The sequence below is a fragment of the Sceloporus occidentalis genome, unplaced genomic scaffold, assembly GCF_023333645.1.
Source record: "Sceloporus occidentalis isolate IW3139 unplaced genomic scaffold, rSceOcc1.0.p SCAF_86, whole genome shotgun sequence".
In the NCBI taxonomy this organism is placed as follows: domain Eukaryota; kingdom Metazoa; phylum Chordata; class Lepidosauria; order Squamata; family Phrynosomatidae; genus Sceloporus; species Sceloporus occidentalis.
In genome coordinates, this window is record NW_028317066.1 from 2,676,334 (window position 1) to 2,690,308 (window position 13,975).

Genomic DNA, 13,975 nt, shown 5'->3' on the forward strand with positions numbered 1-13,975 from the left:
CCTTTATTGAATTATCTTCTCTAATCTTGTTACATAGCACTTCCAAACACATGATAAATAGTAATGGTGACAATGGGCATCCCTGTCTAGTTCCCCTATTTATTATACAATCTTTAGTCCTAATTCCATTTACTATAATTCTAGCCTTTTGTTCCTTATATATTTCTTCGATCCATTTTGTCATATTCTGTCCTATATCCAATTTTTTAATTGTTCTTATCATGAAATCCCAATCTAAGTTGTCGAAAGCTTTCTCCGCATCAAGAAATATTAGTGCAACTTCTTTCCCTGGGTTTTTCTCGTAATACTCAATTAAGTCAATTATGATTCTTATATTTTGTTTAATGTGTCTATTTGGTAGAAAGCCGCATTGATCCTCTTTTATCCATTTTCTCAAAACAATTTTTAATCTTTCTGCTAAGATATTAGTAAAAATTTTGTAGTCCGTATTTAATAAAGAAATAGGCCTAAAATTTTGCGGGCAGTCCTGCTCTTTCCCTTCTTTAGGTATTAAGGTTATGTTCGCCTCCCTCCATGAATCTGGTATACCTTCTATTAAGATGTTATTGAATATTTTTTCTAATGGTTCTAATAATTCACCCTCAAAAACTTTATAGAAATTTAGTGTATATCCGTCTGGGCCCGGAGCTCTGTCTCTTTTCCCTCTCCTAATTGCCATACTTATCTCCTCTTTCGTGATTCTTTGATTTATCGTTTCTCTAATGTCTGTTTCCATGCCAATTTTCTCCACTCTCATAATATATTCGCTTAGTCTGTCCTGTTCAATTTTTTTCCTACTCTTTTTTTCATATAAGTTACTGTAATACTTATGAAAAATTTCTCTCATCTTAGCTTGTTCTGTAATAATTCTTTGACTGTCTCTTAATTTCAATATCTGTCTTTCTTCTCTCATCTTTTTAACTTTGTAAGCCAAAAATTTGCCGGCTTTGTTTCCAAATTCAAATTGTCTTTGTTTGGCAAATTTTAATTTTTTGGTTATTTCGTCTGTCATTTTAACATTTAACTGGTTATTTAAAATTTTTATTTCTTTATCAATTTTTTTATTCTGTGGGTTTCTCAGTTTTTCTTTCTCTTTCTCCTGAATCTTTTCTGAGATGACTCTTATCTCATCTTGTGACCTTTTTTTCCTTTCAGATTTTTTTTTCATCAAGTGTCCTCTTATCACAGCCTTTGCTGCGTCCCATATAATTTTCATGTTTGTATCCTTTTCCAGATTTTCCTTAAAGTAAAAATTGATCTGTTGTCTGATTTCCTTCTCTATTTTTTTATCCTTCAACAGTGATTCATCTAATCTCCATCTGTAATCAAATTCCTTTTTCAATAGTTCTAGAAAAATTTGGTTATGGTCCGAATTTTTATTTGCTTTAATTTTTACCTCCTTTACATCTTGTGCCAAGTCTCTTGAAATTAAGAACATATCAATCCTAGATGCCGAATTGTGCGGATTTGAGTAGAAAGTGTAATCTTTGGTTTTTTCATTTCTATATCTCCACACATCTAATAGCGAGAAAGTATCCAACATTTTGAAAAACGTTTCTGGCAGTTTACCCTGTTTTTCTGTTATTTTCTTTGTTGATATTCTATCTATTTTAGGGTCTATTACTCCGTTCCAATCTCCCATTAATATGAGTGTTTCAAATTTTAATTCTTTTATCTCTTTGCATAATTTTTTATAGAATTTGGCTTTCCTTTCTGTTGGGCCATAAATACCAATTACCAAAGTCTTCCTACCTTCTATCATAACTTCAATCCCTACATATCTTCCTTCATTATCATTTAATTTTTCTACAGCAGTTGTTTTATTTTTAACATATAGAGCTACTCCATTCCTTTTTTTTTCACCCGCGGAGATAAAGACTTCTCCCAATTTTGGATTTTTCAAATATTTTACATCTTTTTTCTTAATCCTTGTTTCTTGTATACTACATATATCCCCCCCATTTTTTTCCAGTACATGAAATATTTTTTTCCGCTTGTATCCCGTATTCATCCCCTTCACATTCCATGATGTGATTTTCATCTCCTTTCACTCAGCAGTTGTTATCAGCCTCCTCCGTCTTCTTCTCTTTCTTCTCCTTCTTCTTTCTTCTTTTTTGAAAGTCCAGTCTCCAACAGCCCCTTCAAGGCATCCATATCCCCTTCCCATTCCAGTTCCACTCCTCCTGTAGCTCCCAACAGCATCACTTCACCCTCCGGATCCTGTTCTTCTTCAGTGTTCTTCTGCTCTTCATCTTTGTCTTTCTGTTTCATCTTTTCTTTCTCTTCTTTATCGTCATTCTTTCCTTCTTGTCCACTTTCTTTCTTAGATTGCAGCTCTTTCACTTCCTTATTCATTTTCTCTTCCTCTTTAAACCATCTATTATAAAAAATTTTTGCCTTTTCTAAAGTGTCAATCTTATAAAATCTTTGTCTCCATGTGAAGGAGATTCCTTCTGGCATCTCCCATTTGTATCTCACATTTTTAGCTTGTAGCATTCTTGTCAATGTTGTGTAGTCTCTCCTTTTGCGTAGCAGGTCGCCAGGCACATCTTTAAAAATTTTTATTTCAACATCATCAATCATTAATTTTTTAACATAACTTTCTTGTATTATTTTATCTTTAATTCTCTCTCTAGTAAAATAAACAACAATGTCTCTGGGCAAATTTCTGTTCTTTGCAGCCGCTGAATTAATACGAAAAATCTTATCAATATCTAAGTCCAGATATTCAGGAGTGCAATCAATCAATTTGGCGAGGGCTGGGACCAATTTATCATAAAGATCTTCGTTATATTTCTCCCTCAAGCCTCTAATTTTTATACACTTTCTTCTGTCTTTCAGTTCTTTCATTCTGCTTAGATCCTTTTCACGTGCTTGTATTATTGCTAATTCTTGTGTTGCTCTCTCCAGCTCTTCTGTTTTAATTTCTAATTTTGTCGTTTTCTTTTTCACTTCAGTCACCTCATCGGAAAGCGTCTTCATCACTTCCTTCAGCCCCTCCATGTCTCCCTTAAAGTCTCTTCTTAATTCTTCCCTTGAATCTTTTATCTCTTGACGTATATTATTTTCCACCTTCTGTATATTGGCTTCCATTTTCTGAATCGCCTCCAAGACCTTCAAATTTACATCCATTGCTTTCAATTCCATAGATGGTCTTCTTACCTGACTTTGCCTTATTTCTATTTGTTGTGCCATTTTTCTTTCCTTCTCCTTTTCACTCGCTCGTGTGGTTATTGTTCTTTCTGGTCTCTCTGCACTCATAGTTCTGAGTCCAGCAACAGGAACAACAAAAAAAGAGCTTTCTGTTCTATACTTTCCTTTATCTGTGTTCTGCTGCTTTCTGTTCTATACTTTCCTTTATCTATGTTCTGCTGCTTTCTGTTCTATACTTTCCTTTATCTATGTTCTGCTGCTTTCTGTTCTATACTTTCCTATATCTATGTTCTGCTGCTTTCTGTTCTATACTTTCCTTTATCTATGTTCTGCTGCTTTCTGTTCTATACTTTCCTATATCTATGTTCTGCTGCTTTCTGTTCTATACTTTCCTTTATCTATGTTCTGCTGCTTTCTGTTCTATCCTTTCCTTTATCTATGTTCTGCTGCTTTCTGTTCTATCCTTTCCTTTATCTATGTTCTGCTGCTTTCTGTTCTATACTTTCCTTTATCTATGTTCTGCTGCTTTCTGTTCTATACTTTCCTATATCTATGTTCTGCTGCTTTCTGTTCTATACTTTCCTTTATCTATGTTCTGCTGCTTTCTGTTCTATACTTTCCTTTATCTATGTTCTGCTGCTTTCTGTTCTATACTTTCCTTTATCTATGTTCTGCTGCTTTCTGTTCTATACTTTCCTTTATCTATGTTCTGCTGCTTTCTGTTCTATACTTTCCTATATCTATGTTCTGCTGCTTTCTGTTCTATACTTTCCTTTATCTATGTTCTGCTGCTTTCTGTTCTATACTTTCCTTTATCTATGTTCTGCTGCTTTCTGTTCTATACTTTCCTATATCTATGTTCTGCTGCTTTCTGTTCTATACTTTCCTATATCTATGTTCTGCTGCTTTCTGTTCTATACTTTCCTTTATCTATGTTCTGCTGCTTTCTGTTCTATACTTTCCTTTATCTATGTTCTGCTGCTTTCTGTTCTATACTTTCCTATATCTATGTTCTGCTGCTTTCTGTTCTATACTTTCCTTTATCTATGTTCTGCTGCTTTCTGTTCTATACTTTCCTATATCTATGTTCTGCTGCTTTCTGTTCTATACTTTCCTTTATCTATGTTCTGCTGCTTTCTGTTCTATACTTTCCTATATCTATGTTCTGCTGCTTTCTGTTCTATACTTTCCTTTATCTATGTTCTGCTGCTTTCTGTTCTATACTTTCCTATATCTATGTTCTGCTGCTTTCTGTTCTATACTTTCCTATATCTATGTTCTGCTGCTTTCTATTCTATACTTTCCTTTATCTACGTTCTGCTGCTTTCTGTTCTATACTTTCCTATATCTATGTTCTGCTGCTTTCTGTTCTATACTTTCCTTTATCTATGTTCTACTGCAATTTATCCTCCTCACCGCTAGGCGTCACTGTAGTTTCTTACATGAGTCTCTGTGCAGCCCTTCGTTCCTTCTTGCTTCTCCTCTTCGTTTTCAACTTCCTCCTTTTACTTCCTTCTTTGCTGATTTCCTGTCTCCACACGTGGCCAGCGACCTTGAAAACGCCGAGCCTTCCCTTCCCCCTCCAGGCACAACAAAACCAGGCAAAAGTGAGTCTTTATCTTGATTTCAGTCACAGTCTTCCCCAATTCCTCTGTTTCTCCTCCTAGTCCTCCTGGTCCTCTTTTCGTCTGCTTCTCCTCCTGGTCCGCTTTCGTCTGCTTCTCGTCCTAGTCCTCCTGGTCCTCTTTTCGTCTGCTTCTCCTCCTGGTCCTCTTTCCTCTGTTTTCCTTGTCTGTTTCAACAGGAGACTGTCTTATCTTTCCAATTTCTTATTTCTCTCATCCACTCTTCCCCAACCCACTGCTTCACAAATGTCCTCCAAAGTATTTTTGTCGCAGCTGGGCGCTTCCTTCCCGTTTTGTATTCAATTCCTTTTAATGTTTTCAAAGGTCTCCTCACCTATAACTTAGACTGGTGGTTTCCTCTCTGTCTTAATCCACTCTAGCCTTCCGACAAGGTATTATTGAGGAGAATCTGTTTTGTAAAGCAGTAGAGTCTGTCCTCTTTGTTTCTCCCTCCCCTAAAAGTCCGGCGCGGCGAGGCTTGGCTTTACCCCAGCTTGCAGTCGCGGCTTGCTCCCGTCTCCCTGCTTCTCTCCCTTATTCTGGGGTCTGAGAACCCCGTCTAAGAAAGAAAAAGGCAGGTCTGAGACCCCGAGAGCCCACCTGAGTCCCCCTTAACGAGGGGATCGCTTTGACCCCAAAATAATTACTGCAAGCGGCACAGCTTTCCTCCTGCTACTGAGAATTGCTGTTAGCGCTCCGCCATCTTTACCGGAAGTCCGACATAGTCAGTATCTTAATCAATCAATAATATTCCAGAAATGGCCTAATTTATATTGTTTATCATATTTTATATTATATTGAAAGGATTCGAGACAAACTGGATCTCAAAAGCTGTAGCTTTTTCTTGCTTGCAGAATTTAAAGTTTATTTCCTGGACTGATTTCTGCAGTGTTGAAATAATATTTGCAATGCACCATGTGCTTTCCTCCCCTTTTATTAGTCTTTTTCTGGATGAGGGCTATTTTCTGTTGCAGGTGACCTTTGCGGATGTGGCTTTATATTTCACTGAGGAGGAATGGAAACTGTTGACAAAAAAGCAGAAACTGATGTACAGTTCCGTGATGATGGAGAATTATGAGAATGTGGCCTCTGTGGGTAAGGAACCTGAATCCATTGCCCTTCCTGTGAAGACTGAGGGCCCTTTCATAATTTACTGTCAAAGCGCTATGATTCCACTTTAGAACTATAGAATCAAATAGTTGATATAGACCACAAGGACCATCCGGTTCAATCTTCTGCCATGCAGGAACAGACATTCAAAGCATCCCCAAGAGATGGCTATCCAGCCTCTGTTTAAAGACCTCCAAAGAAGAATCCACCAAACTCTGAGGGAGTATATTCCACTGTTGAAGAGCTCTTACTGTGAGGAAGTTCCTCCTAAAGTTTAAGTGGAATCTCTTGTCCCCGTGGCTTGCATCCATTGCTCCATGTCCTTTTCTCTGGAGTAGCAGAAAGCAAGCCTGCTCCATCCAGAATATCACATCTCTTTAAATATTTGAACAGGGCTGTCATATTCACTCTTAACCTTCTCTTCAATAATCTAAAAATACCCAGCTCCTTAAGTCATTCCTGCGAGAGCATGGTTTCCAGACCGTTCTCCAATTTGGTTTCCCTCCTCTGGACATGCTCCAGCTTCTCAACATCTGTTTGAATTGGACACAGGATTATTACAAGTGAGCCCTGACCAAAACATAATAGAGTGGCACTATTACTTCCCTTGATCTTGACACTATACTCCTATTGATACAGCCTAGGATCACATTGGCCTTTTTAGCTGCTGCATCACACTGTTGACAAATGTTCAACTTGTGCTCTACTACCATTCCTAGTTCCCTTTCACATGTAATTTAATTGTCATAACAACTTCCTGCGGAATCGTGAAATTTCTAGTTTTAGTGAGGAACTATTGTTCTCCACTTTGTAAGGATTCTAAATATCCAATCCTAAACTGCCAATTCTGGAATGTTGTGGGAAGGAGCCATGGAGATTAATGCTTTTTGCCCCTAAATGGTCCTCAGCCCATTCCTGAGCAAGTTTCCTGGCTTTTGTAGCCCCTCTTCCAGCCTTTTTTGGCTCTGAAGAGGCTGTTTTAATGCTCATCCCTGGCACGTGACCCTCACTAATATCAAAAACCAGGTCCCAGACTCCTTCTTCTGCCTTTCCTAATGCATTAGTTGTATATTGATTGCCCTGCCTTTCTCAAGAAATGAACTTCAAAGTGTCCCTTTTATGCATCACACTCTGTGGATGTGTGTCTGTGATAGAGTGATGGAGGCAATGTGAAAAACAGAAAGGCAGGAAAGAGATGCTGAGGGTTAAATGGTAAAGCAGTGCAGATGGGCAAGAGGGAAGGTTGGAGATCGGAGGGAGAAAGGGAAGGGGATCAAGCCTCTGGGAGCCAGGAGGGGAAGGAGGAGCAAAGCCAGGATCGCCTGGCTCTGTGCGGAGAGGAAGGGACCTCTGGGAAGGGCCAGAAGAGGGGCCTTGGGGATTGGGAGGCAGCCACCAACCATTCAGATAATAATAATAGGTTTTATTTGTATTTACCTGTAAAATAGCCACAAAACAACAATAGCATCTTTTTACACACAGTAAAAAAACAAGTTGCTTAAAACTCAATTCAAAAATATCATAGCAGAGTACGGAAGCAAATATCCAGATATAGGCATTGGCAATGCACTGACCACTTTTCACACTTAAAAATAAGTCACAAACACAGTCAATTTCATTGAAATCCTTGGAGGTTCTCTATCTTGAGTTGCAAAATAATACAAATATTTGCAAGCTCTCCTCTCCAACTTCCATCAACTTCACCGTCTCCTGAACACACAACTCCAATCCAATCCACTCCAATCCTCATGTGAGCTGCATACTGTATTGGTTGTGAGTCCTCTCCTGGTGCCAAACAGCATGAAGCATCCTCTGCAGTTAGCTTGCATATGCCATGTGCTCTGACTCAGCAGTCTATGGCCGTCTCACAGGATATGATGCCACCTGTCAATCAAAGTATTTTTGAACATGTTTTATTAATTTTTTTTTCAATAGTCCTTTGACTATCTTCTTCCACTGATTCCCTCAAGGCAGTCCCCATACAGTCTCTTCTTTGCTAGCTCCTATAAGTAAGAATGCAACCATTCAATGGATTTAGAGGCATAAGCAATAGGGTCATGCTTGGGTTACTCACAGCAACTTTATTAATTTAATCTCTAAGAAGGAGGGATTAATGAGGGCTAAATCATGTGGTAACACCCTCCTTTGTTAAGTCTGATTTTCAGTCTCATCTGTAATTGTCCTTCTTTACAGAAAAACATTTGAGTCATGAGAGAGTCCACACAGGAAAGAAGTCACAAAAATGCCAGCATTGTGGGAAATGTTTTCCTTTCCAGTCAGTCCTTGTCATACATCAGAGAGTCCACACCGGGCAGAAGCCATACAAATGCCAGCATTGTGGGAAATGTTTTTCTCAGAAGTCATACCTAGTGAAACATCAGAGAGTCCACACAGGAGAGAAGCCATACAAATGCCAGCGTTGTGTGAAATGTTTTTCTCAGAAGTCAAACCTAGTGAAACATCAGAGAGTCCACACAGGAGAGAAGCCATACTAATGCCAGCATTGTGGGAAATGTTTTTCTCAGAAGTCGGACCTAGTGAAACATCAGAGAGTCCACACAGGAGAGAAGCCATACAAATGCCAGCGTTGTGTGAAATGTTTTTCTCAGAAGTCAATCCTAGTGACACATCAGAGAGTCCACACAGGAGAGAAGTCACATAAATGCCAGCATTGTGGGAAATGTTTTTCTCAGAGGTCACACCTAGTGGCACATCAGAGAGTCCACAGAGGAGAGAAGCCACAAAAATCCTAACATTATATTTGTCAATAACGAATACAAAAAATACAGAATACAGAAAAGGCCCTTGTGATCTTATTTGTAAAATTTCTCTGTCAATATGTCTCTATGTTTTCAAGTTGGATTTTGTTAAGTTTAGTTTTTAATTGCCAATAGTATAGATAAGTGCTTTGGGTTGTCAATTGGGCTGGGGATTGTGGGTTGTGGTATAGGTTAGGTAGATGGGAGGTTGGGATTTGTTGCAGCTGGTTAGAATAGTTATGGGAATTATAGCTTTTGCAGTGTTTGGGATTTTGGCTTAAGAAAGTTGGAGGCAGGTATTAACAGAAAGGGCTAGTTTCTGGGAATGGCAAAGGGGGCCTTGTTACCTGTGGGGCAGAGACTGTGGGAATTGGAGGTGGGGGCTAGGTTTGGAAGAGGGTGATATTTTAGGTTTTAGGGGTTTTAATACATTGTTTGCATTGGAGTGGTCAGTTCTGGCTTAAACACTGAATTTCTATGTGTTCTCAATAAAGTTCTTTACTGTTTCAACACACTGGACTTTGATGCACAGAATTTCTTAATTTGCCCAAAACTGACCCTTTCTTCTCTCCTCAGTTCTCTTCTCCATTCCCAGCCATAAGAATAGCACAGACACACAGACACAAACATACAGGATACACAGAGAGAGCTATATTTCCAAAGCAGAGCCTTCCTTTCCTGCCTTTCCCTCCTGAGTCCAGCACTGCACCTTGGCCTCCATTGCGGTCTCCTCAAAGGAAGAAAGGAGGGAAGGAAGGGGAGGCCACTGAACCCCGGCACATACCTTCCTTTGCCACAAAGGCCGCCAGCGGAATAAGCTGCAGCATCTAGGACCTGGCAATCCCTGTGCATGCAGAGGAGGGGCCTTTGAGACTATATGCGCCTGCACAGTCTCAGCCCCAGAAGCCATTTCTGCCCTCACAGTCTCTTCTTAGGGAGGGAGGGAAGTGGGGAGAGCCCTTGTTCATTCAGAGGAATGGCTGGAGGGGAGAAACTCCTCTTCTCCCCCCCCCCCCCAAAGAAAGGCAGGGGTCCTGCAAGGCCTCCTCTCCTTCTTTCCTTCCCTGCCCCCTCCTTGGGGGATTCCTTGGGTCCCGGGTACTTGGGGAGTTATTATGAGAAATGAAGGCCAGTGGGACTCTTGGAGAGAGGCATGGCCATGGAGGGGAGGGGGATCCAAAGGGAAAAAGGTCTTTGAGGAGCCCCCTCCCTCGTGGAAAGTGGGGCCGAGGAGAACCCCTCTCTTCTGATGCCTCATTTATGGAAGAGTTTTGTGCCAAATAGCATCGCAGAGGATAGGATTCAATGGCATTTTTCTTGGGGGGGGGGAATTTTCTCTGGAGTCCTGAGGGAGGGGGCTCGGGGGGGGGGGGGAGAAGAGCCAAAATCCTCCTGGCCAAAGCCAAGAGGAGGCAGACGGAGGGACCTCAAAACTCTGGCAATCCCCTGTGAACCTGGGAACTAGGCTTAGAGATCCACAGGATCCAGATGGAGCATCCTCCCTCACATACTTACCTTTTCCTTCACAACAACCCTGCAGAGGAGGACCAACCGAGAGACCCACAGCCCAGAAACACCCCCCCCCCCCCAGTTCTGGGAGCATACTGAACGGGCTTTTGACCCCCTTGAAGAGATGTTGTTGTTGTTATTATTATTATTATTATTATTATTATTATTATTATTCCACCTTTTCTCAAAGGAATGAAAGAGGATTACAGTAATAAAATAAAATACAATTTAAGAAATACAATTAAAATTCCAAACCCCCCAACCCTTCTCCCAATTATAAAAACATTAATCAACCCTTAAAAATCCTATTAAACAGCAAGAAAATTTAAAACTTTCATAACACAATACAGTAAAAATGTTTTTTCGGGCAAGAAATGGGTCGTTTTCTGAAGGAGAGGTGGGAGGGCAGGAACGATATACATCAATAGCAATTTCCATCACACTAACGATGGCAAGGGTAAGGGTCAGGAGGAGGGGGAGGCAAGTCAATAGATCTCATCTAGTCTGGAAAGAGGTCCGTCTTAATAGCCTTCCTAAAGGCTTCCAAGGTGTTAATAGGACGGATCTCATCCGGAGGTCGTTCCAGAGTGAACCAACACCTTGTATCTTGTCCAGAAACTAATGGGCAGCCAGTGGAGGGATTTAAGAACCGGTGTAATGTGGGCAGTTCTAGAAGAGCCCGTAACCAACTTGGCTTCCATATTCTGTACGAACTGAAGTTTCTGAACTTGGCACAAGGATAGCTCCATGTAGAGTGCGTTACAGAAATCAAGCCGAGAGGTGACCAGCGCATGTACTACTGTTTCAAGTTCTCCCTGCTCCCCGCCCCATGTCTCCGAATGATCTCACCTAACAGCTTCGTGTAAATGCTGAATAGCACTGGGAACAGAATTGCGCCTTCAGGGACGCTTGACTTGACTCCCTCTTGGACGAACAACTCTCCCCAAGTGACAGGAATCTGCCCGAGATGTAGGACCTGAACCACTGGAAAGCAGTGCCCCAATTCCCAACTCTCCCATATGCTCCAGAAGGATACTGTGGTCAATGGTATTGAAGGCCGCTGAGAGGTCGAAGAGCACCAGCAGGGTCCCACTTCCCCTTTTCAAAGAGCTGTCGATGCTCAGACGGAGGTCACTGACTAAGGTGACCATGGACGTCTGAACTCTAAATCCAGTTTGAAGTGGATGTAGAAAAATCCATTTCTTCCAAGACTGCTTGGAGTTGAATGGAGATTGCCCTCTCGATTACCTTGCCTAAGAATGGTAAGAGCCAAACTGGCCTGTAATTGTTTCTGTCCAGAGAGTCAAGGGAAGGCTTTTTGTAGAAGTGGTTTAACCACCGCCTCTTTGAGGCAAGATGGAAGACAGCCTTCCCTCAAAGATGCATTAGTTATGTTTTTTAGCAGCATCTTGATGGTATTTCCCCCTGAACGGCCAGCCAAGACGGGCAAGGATTGAGAGAGCAAGTCGCCTTTTTCATACTCCCAAGGAGCTTCTCCACATCTCAAATTGATCCAGAATAACAGTATGGGTGGAGGTTCTGGATACCTCTCCTGTCGCCTCTGTCATAAGGCCGGCATCCAAATTGGCTCTTATCTGAGAGATTTTGTCTGCCAAGTAGTTATTAAAAGCATCACAGCAGGCTTTTGTAGGTTCTAATAAAGAGTTCAGGGTTCTGGAAGCTATATATTAAATAGGACAGTGTTGAAAGATATGTAGTTTGGCAAATGGGTGATATAACCCAAGAAAAAGGTTTAGTTCACAGAGACTGGAAGAATCTTAAAGTAAAAGTTGAAAGAATAGATACGTATATGCAGAACATGTTCACGTCTATAAACTTCGCTGTCAAACATACTGGTGGCGACCAGATGACAGACAAGCGTTGGTGGGACCCCAAAAGCCATCAACCAACTGGAAAAGGAGATTCAACAGAGGGAAAAAGACCAAAGATTGTGATGAACTATCTAGAGAACGGGATGATTTTGATAAGAGACACTTTACGGTCTACAGAAGAAGATGTAAAGATTGATCAACGCACTCAATGAATGTGGTCCAGTGAAACAGGAGGAAGCAAAGACTTTTTACTAGATGAGGTGTTAAGTCCACAGCCGGTAAAAAGAAACACGTGGTCAGTTACAAGGACTGATCCAGAGAAGACTCCTAAAAAGGACAAGGATATCATTGAGTTGATAGAATAGAAAACCAATATATTGTAGTTTGCCATTAGTATAATGGAAGATGAAATGTTTTCAAAACCATACTGGGAACGGGGCAAAGTAGTTGGAGATGATGTTCCATCAATAAGAGAAAAGGGTTAAAAGATTAAGTATGTTTGATAAAAACATTTAAATGGAACATATAAAGATCTAAAGTTGGGAAAAAGGTTATTTAAGTGTTATTAAAATATTAAAACCCAACAAATGATAAGGGATATGGATATAATATGCTAAACTTGCAAGAAAATGGTGGTAAGTTGTTATAACAGGTAGAATTGATATTAGACATATGTTTAAAAGGGGAACATACAGGAAAATACCAAAGATATTTAAGTTGGAAATGGTTATTGATAAAAAAGTATATGAAGTATATCACATGTGTCACCTGATGTGTGTATAATGTTATATATAATGGGTAAGTATAATTGATAACTGGGAGTTCCTTGGACCTTAGAACCGTTTGGTTCTGTGTCTCAATGAACCTATTAAAGGGGGGAGGCGTGTGACGGACTGACTTACAAACCAGCCAATCAGAAGCCAGAGACTCTAAGCCAATCAGGTGCTGGCTGAGGAGTTTGAAGATTCCGCTTGGCAGTTGGGTGGAGTCAGTTAGGGTTTGCAATCCTGAGGGATGAAGTGGGAGTTCAGTGGGAGATAGTTATAGAGAGGATGGGAACAGTAGAGTCCAAGAGAGGACTGGGTTCCCATAGTTCCTGAGGGATGGTTACTTAGGGAACTGCTTTGTCCAGAGAGGGACAGGATTACTTCTGGAGAGTCTAGAAGAGAGACTCAGTGGAACCAGACTTAGGAAGAGGGCTTTGGCTTACATCATTTCTTGAGTGACAGTATAGCCTGTGTGGCGGAGTTATTATTATTATTATTATTGAGTTAAAACCAGTCCTGTATATATGTAACAAAAGAAGACATAGTAACAACTCCATCTCAAAGATACCTTTGCCTATTCTGTTTTAAAAATAAACTTATATTCTTGTTTAACCAGCCGCTTGGTCTGTGTTTTAAAATCCATCCACACGACTGTCCTTCAAACACCCAAAGAAGTGTCGGGTCAAAATAGAAGAGAGGATTGTGAATCGTTACATCATCTATTAGAGATTTAAATCTGATTCTAGGTCTTTTCCTGTCCAGATGGATTTCTGCAGGTCCTTCTGCCGTTCTAAAAATGGTTTGTCATTAAGAAGGATAGGTATAGTCTGAAGTGAAAATAGTAATTTAGGCAGTACGTTCATTTTAACTGCCCTGATCCTTCCCAAGAGGGACAGGTTGAGTTTAGCCCATCTATTGGGATCTTGTTTGATATCACCCCATATTTTCTTGTAGCTGTTTTTAAAGAGCTCTTGGTTTTTAGGGGTGAACTCAACACCTAGATATTTGACCTTTTCTTCCACTTTAAAGCCAGTCAATTCTTGTAGATTTTCCTGATCATTCTTTTGTTAAATTTATTGGTAACATTTTTGTCTTATCCCTGTTAATCCGGAAACCTGAATGCTGTCCATATTCCTTTAATTTATAAATTTATAAAGCAGGGGATTAACACTTTCTATTGGGTCAGATAAGTATATCACCACGTCGTCCGCATATAGTTT

At 40.3% G+C, this 13,975-nt stretch overlaps 1 protein-coding gene and 1 pseudogene across 1 annotated transcript in view; one reads left to right on the top strand and one right to left on the bottom strand.

Moving 5' to 3' along the window:
- LOC149285012 (uncharacterized) overlaps nucleotides 1-11,613 on the top strand; it is a 37,612-nt pseudogene extending 25,999 nt beyond the window's left edge.
- LOC149285006 (uncharacterized) overlaps nucleotides 1-13,975 on the bottom strand; it is a 386,586-nt gene that overhangs the window by 248,224 nt on the left and 124,387 nt on the right. The gene's annotated exons all lie outside the window — the stretch shown is intronic.